General features: G+C 46.1%; 1 pseudogene; it reads right to left on the bottom strand.

Annotated features, from left to right (window-relative positions):
• Nucleotides 1-1,098: 1,098 nt before the first annotated feature.
• LOC113838334 lies at nucleotides 1,099-6,873 on the bottom strand (annotated as a pseudogene).
• Between the last annotated feature and the right edge of the window lie 240 nt (nucleotides 6,874-7,113).

Here is a 7,113-nt window from a genome sequence, read left to right as displayed (position 1 = left end):
CCTCAGTAATGATGGACTTACAGCCTGTTTGACCTTTGTATTTTCAAATTCTAGGTCAGATTTGGCTCTCTGCTGTTGTCCTAAATGATTTTTCCCTGTGGTGATTAAAATGTGGTAATACAGCAGCTGAGTCTGCTTAAACCATCTCCCAAAGCAGACTGACTCTCCCGAAGCTCCAGGGCTGTGCTTTTTTATTGCCAGTACCTCAACAGTCCTGCCCCAGAGGTCTGTCCTCTCCCCCTGAACTCTGGCCAGTCTTTCATAGGAATGGCCCCTTTTTTCCACTTCAGGAGAGGGGCTTTGATTCCCTGTTGCATAGCTGTGATAGTGAGCTCACCACCACTCAACAAAGTCTGTAGTCTCCCACCTTCCTGGTTCCTCTCAGCAAACCAAAGCACTATCTATTGTTTCCTTCTTGCTTTCCCCACTATGCTCCCCCTGCGGTGGCAGCCAGCACCTTCCTCACTGGGCCACACCTCCCAGGCTTTTCCCTGCAAACCCAGCCAAGCCTCCAGTAAAACAGAATTATGTACCTAATTCCCATTTATTCTCATCTTGGTGTAAAGGTTGGGGCCAGGGTTCCGTGGTGAGTGTCCCTTAATGATACAGGATGTGGACTGAGGGGTCTGGGGAGGTTTTGCAGAGCCCTGGAAACAGAAGGAGTGAAGACTAAATGCTAGGGATCTTTGAAAACCTTACTGAGGTTACCCGAGGTCCGAGTGACAAGTCCAGTGTGCATGGCAGGAAACACAAAGGCAGAGATGGAACTTTCTCCTAAGGTACTGCTGCATCGCCCATAGCCCACCATGTCCTCCCCGGGATCTGCAGAGGCCTGAGTGCCTGGCTGGGTGCATAGCATAGAGGTCCGCACAGGGACGAGGCAGTCCAAGTGGGGATCTCTTAGCAGTCTTCCAGCTTCCGGGGAGGGTCTGTGGTTTCGCCAAGGCTGAAAAGTTACAGCCTACAAATCTGTCCAGCTCCAGGTTCCGCCTGGAATCTGTCCAGGTTCTTCCAGGAAGCATTCCGCCCCCAGCCAGGCTCAGGCAGTCCTGGCACCCACAAGGTGAGAGTTCCCTTGGGAGGCGAAGGTCCCAGGTCTCAGACCTTGTAATTAATGTTAGCAGGACTCTGGGGGCATCTCCTGCACACTGGGTGCCCATAGTCTCCGCTGACCTTCTCATAGTGTGGGCGGGAGACACTGTCTGCAGTCCTTAGCGGTATGAGAACATCACTGGGTTCCCAGCCATAGTTGTTGCCACCTCGCTTGGCTGTGGTACTGTGCTGTGGAGAGTGTTTGCGGTGCCTCCTGTGGTACTTGAGCAGCAATACCACCAAGGTGATGATGATGGCGATGAAGATGATGCATCCTGATATGATTCCTGTGAATAAGGCCACTTTGGAACCTGGATTGTTCCTGGAATGCCCTGCGCTATTGCCTTCGGTGCTGAGACCTGCACGGGAAGCAAGAACAGCCAGTTACTGTGGTTCTGAGACTCTTCCCTCTAGCTTGAAGAACGAATGCTCCAATTGTAAACAAGTAAGCATGGCCAATGCCCAACTCACTGGGTCCACTTGACAACAGATCACCAGATGAGGTGAAGGAGCTTCAAAGGTCCGACACTCACTCACCAGGCCAACCACTTTCTAAAGATTAGACAGCAAATCTGGAACATCCCTAGTTTCAACACTTCAGGATGCATCGGTAACTGACACACCTGGTGAGCTCTGCTCTTGTGACTGTAAGACACTGAGCGGGCTGAATTAATCTCTCTTAGTGGCAGAGTTAATATTGACTCACTGGGAGCAAAGACCCCAGGAACCTGTGCCCACGAGTCAATTCCACAGGTTGGGATGTGTTTTGAGGCTCCTCTGCCTCTAGGAGTTCTAAGAAAAATGCACCTCTTAGACACACAGCCCAACCACATTGCTATCCCTGGATTTGGTTTCACAAAAGGGCTTGTTGTTGAATTTCTCCTGTTTGTACCAGCTTCTAGCTCCGGATGTCTTGTTGGATCATTATTCGTGGTTGATCCAGCAGGACTTGCATCTACATGAAGAAGAAGTGATTAATCATGGCACAGACATCTGACAATGTAGCAAGCATAAGGAGTTGCAAAGATATCTCAAGAGGCATGAACAGCAATGAACATAAGACTCTCTATGCAAAGCACTGAGAAATACAAGAATATAACCTTACTTTTTAATAACAATGGTTATCCTAGTTATTTGTTAGGTCTAGATTAGGAGGCCATCTGTGGAAACTATAGGGATTCTTACATTTGGCAGTCAAAGCATTCCAGATGACATTTCGATTTCACTAAGCAAGTTGATTGACAGCTATACTAGTCTCTAATTAGAAGAATAATTCTTTCCTTCTTCATAATAGGTTATTCTACGTGAAGATGCAGGTCTTGGTTTGTCCAGATTTGAAAATGAAACAAAGGAGCATAGCCATTGCTTACGTACTAGACACGTTGATTTTTTTCAAAGAGGTGTTCTGCATTGTAAAGAGATATATATGTATCTGAAGCAGACACCCTGTCTCACTGGCCTGAACTTTTAGAGCGATCTAAATGAGAAAAACTGAGCATGTCAGTTTGCGGGACTCAACCAGGGGTTCAAAGTGCAGAAAATGGTCTGCCTTCAAAACTAACAAGAGCGGTGATGGTGAGCGTCACCCCAGGTGCCACGCTAGCTGGGGGCTGTACTAGCTCACAGTGGGGTCACAAAGCAGCAGGAGAGAGAGAGAGAGAGAGAGAGAGAGAGAGAGAGAGAGACAGAGACAGAGAGAGAGAGACATAGAGACAGAGAGAGACAGAGAGACAGAGAGAGACAGAGAGACAGAGAGATTGATTTTAGGCATATTAATATACACACTAATTTGTAGGCCGTGTCTTTACTGAGCCAGAATGTTTGTGTTGAGCTCCTCAGGTTTACCTCAAGCATGACCAATGCCCACCCCCAGAGGTAAATATCTCTAAAAGAATTAAAATTTATTTTCATTTTTTTTAGCATCCAGAGAACAGGGAGGGAGACAGGGTTGAATATAGGAAATCACTAAAAGCTGCAATATTTTACTCCCTTAACTAACACTCCAGGAAAAAAAAAACAGGGGGGAAAGGAAGGAAGGAAGAACGAAGGAAGCATGGAAGTACGGAACGAATGAAGGAAGGAAGGAAGGAAGGAAGGAAGGAAGGAAGGAAGGAAGACAAGAAGTACGGAAGAAAGAAAGGAAGTGTGGATGAAAGAAAGGGAGTATGGAAGAAATAAAGTATGGAAGGAAGGATGGAAGGAAGGAAGGAAGAGATGGAGGAGAGGAACGTAGTGCCGTGTCAACTTGGTGGGAAGAGTGGAAAAGACTGGGGCAAACACAGCATTCTGAACAAACACAGTTTTCCTGTTTAAGTTAACTTGGAACTTGTGAAAAGACATTGGAAAAGACTGTCAAGGACTCATTACCAATGGTTGTTAGAGACAGGAAAATTGTATGGAACTGTTTCAAGTGCCACCATGAAAGGTAATGGTCACAAGGAAGTGTGGATTAGGAAACTTGTAGGGCACTTGTGACACTCATGTCTTTGAGTGTCAGGTTTCTTCCTAGACAGAAACTTCCTAGATGACTGAGGTGGTCAGAACTGCGCTACACGCAGGTGGTACCATCAGGTTCCTGGGCTGGGGTCCCTGTCACAGTGGGAGAGGTGACATGAGAACCTTGCTGAGGTCGGGTCTTTCCTGATTGTCTGAGAGGTGAGCAAGCAGTTTCATCCTCCAAGTGGCATGGGACTGTCTGCCACCACCACACCCTGTGCCCCACAAACTGTAGGCCAAAAGCAATCCTTGTTCTTTTGAGCGGCTTTTGCCACTGCAACAGTAGAAGTAGTGAAGGGACCAGCTCCCCATTTCTGCAGCCATAACAGCTGAACACATATTTTCCTGACCTTGTCTTAGTCTATGTTCCTAGATTTAAAGGTGAGACAGGCTTGAAGGCCACAGCATTTTCCCAAGGATCAAGCACATCCAAAGAGTTAGAGCTTTAGGAGTAAATGTGTGTATAATAAGAAACTATATAAATTATTTTTTTGTCAACGTTATGTTCTTTTTTTCTCCCTCCAAATTTCTGTCTATGCCTCTTCGCTATTGTTTTAAGTGTTTTATTTTGCTTTAATTTTTATCTTCATCACAATGGGCACAGTTCACAAATGCACTTCAGATATACCCCAATGAACAACTATCACCTACTCCTGAAATAATGCCCCATTATTATGACAGATGCAGGGGTTTCATTCAGGCAGCGTGCCTACACTTTACCCTTTTCCATCAGGACATAGCGTTACCACCCGTACTGGCTTTTGTCTGTATGCCCCATGCTATTAAGTTCTGAGCTCTGCCGGTCTGGAGTGATGGTGTCATGGTGAAGTATACCACTATTACATTTTGCTCTATTGAGTCCTAACTTTGAAACACAGTTCTTGGAACAGAATGCACACTAAGTGAATGAGTGGATGGATGGTTGGATGGACAGATGGAAGGATGGAGAGAAAAAGCATCACACAGACTTACCTACAAAAACCTCAAAAAAGTTCCTTAAACATGGTTTTGTCAGTAGAGATTCTGAGTCCCTTCATATAATTTACTTATTTCAATAACATAAGAATCCTGGCAGGTTTGCTCCTGCTGAATATTTATATTTAATTAATACTGTCAATACAGGGTCCCAATTTTCAATTAATTTGTTTTTAAAAAACAGAAAGAAAAAAGCTTCTTAACAAATGATTTACCATGTTAATTTAAAGGAAACAGAAATCAATACAAACCTATCCTTATGCCTACAAAATAAAGAGAGAAAATTATACTTACATATGATGTAGTAATCCTTGTTCTTCTGAAATTCTAGACCCCAGATGTTATTGCTGAATTCTTGAAACTTAATGGTGAATTTCACATCTCGGTGTGGTTGGGAACAGTTGAGCAGGTTTTTTTTTTCTTCTTAATAATGCATCTGTCTGCTTGGTCTTTATCAACCATATAAACTTTATAATACTCATACTGGCCAACAGTTTTAGAGCCCACTTTTGGGCAAAAAATATCCAATTTGTCTCCTATCTGTGGGTATAGTATCAGGCCTTGTCCAGGTAGAAATCTAAAAAGCATAAAAGAAAAGCCACTGAGTTGGTAAAAGTGAACACCCTTAAAGACAGGCATCAAAGAGCCCACACTACAAATCACCCCCCACCATGACATGTCAGTGCTATACATTGGTTCAACAAGGGTGTCTTCATGGGACAAATGCCTTTAGGAATTTATCTCAGAAAACAAAAGGATCAACTTTTCCCTTCTTTGAGCTATCAGGCGGCAACAGCCTGCTGACACTGGTCCTTGCCTCTCCCCCCCCCGGGCTTGTAATATTCCAATAATCTTTTGTTTTGTGCAACTTTACAACTCTTCCCTCTTCCCTGGTGATGAGTCAGACCTTCTCACCTGCTTCTTTCTTTTAACCATTGGTATCTCAGTTTATTAGGCATGCCAGAGAAATCTCATCAATTCCAGGAATGGAGCATGCCCAGAACCTTTCTTGTCCTGGTAGTTTCCCTGAGCTGTGTTGATGTTAATTAACAGAGAAGCATCATCAAGAATGTTTCAAATTACTTATCATAATTAGTCAGTCACTGATATAACAATGGGATTTTAATTACACAGAACAAAAGAAATGTCTTACAAGCCCATAAAAGATAACCAGAAATAATTAAAATCATATTGATTCAGCTGCAAGATGAAGAGCCCTCTCCTTCTGAGGACAAGTACCCCCTTGGTCTACAATCCCCCCATGTATTTGCTCCAATTATTTTTTTGAAGCAAATCTTTAGAACTAAGACTACTGATACCAAATCCCTTGGATGCTCCCAGCTAAAAGCTCTCCTCCTTTTCTTTCTTGCTGGCCATATTGCTGAAAGATCTTCCCTAATGGGGAGTTTCCCTCAGACACGAAATCAAGAGCCTCCTGATGAACATCCTCTAGCAAGTGCTAACACTAACAATACACTCAGAGAGAGCCGCCAAGCCTTCTGTTGCCTTTAAAAGCCTCTGATCATTGTTAAAATGGAGCCAGCACTCCGGAACTCGCGGAGGCTGGGCCACCGGTGGCAACGAGAAGGGAGAGACCAGGTTGGAGAGGGCAGACAGCCAGAGTTCTCCCAGGAGCCAACGAGCTCCACTGCACACTTCCTAGCTGTGGAGCAGGCTCCGATTCATGCCGACTCCCCACACTACGGGTCCACTGTCCCCTCCTGAAAGGGAGGATCCAGTAACCCAGACCCTGAATTTCTGTCGCCTTCCCGCGGGGCCCCGGCAGGTGGCTCCCGCGCTCCACAAGATCACATCATCTCTAACGCATTCCAGAGCCCGCCCGCCCGTTGATGCTCATCTGCAGCCCCTTTAGTGGCGATGTCCTCCATTCTCCAAAAAGAAATGAGGTCCAGGAAGAGTCACTAGACGCCTTTCCCGATTTGCCACACGAGTCTCCAGGGAGTCGGGCACCCAGGAGTACTTGAGTTTGGAGGCTCAGGAAGAGCCCTTTGGAGCCTGAGCTCTCAAGTCTGGCCCGACCCCACCTAGAGAATGGTGGCGGGGTGGGGACTGGGGTATGGGCACCTCAGTCTCTAGAAACAGGCTCCGGGCCTCCTCCCAACAGGACAACACAGCAGACACCAGTGCCCGGTGAGAAGTGTTTGTGGAAGCCACTTACTTGGAGTTGGAGGAATTCCAGTAGATAAGCTCTAAAACTATCGGTCTGGAGATCGCAATTCTGCATAAAACCATCCAAAGTCCCCAATAGGACTTCCACAAGGAGTCCCTCCTGGACCAGGACATGGCCATGGCCAAGCTGTTCCCTGTTCTGTGCACCCCGGGACGAGTGCGATGCCTATGCCCGTGGCAGACGCCTTCCAGCCTCTGATCCAGGGCCTCTTGGACAGATTATTGCACCAAAGTGATCCCGCGGGATGAACCATAGTCAGGATGGACTCGCAGAGCAGCGCTTTGCATCCCACCCGCAGTGCGCGCCTGACTGGCTCCAATCCCCACAGCGCTGAATATTTCTGGTTCTCTCTTCATGCA

This window comes from Cricetulus griseus, unplaced genomic scaffold, assembly GCF_003668045.3.
Source record: "Cricetulus griseus strain 17A/GY unplaced genomic scaffold, alternate assembly CriGri-PICRH-1.0 unplaced_scaffold_1, whole genome shotgun sequence".
NCBI lineage: Eukaryota > Metazoa > Chordata > Mammalia > Rodentia > Cricetidae > Cricetulus > Cricetulus griseus.
This window is presented reverse-complemented; position numbering and strand designations above follow the sequence as displayed.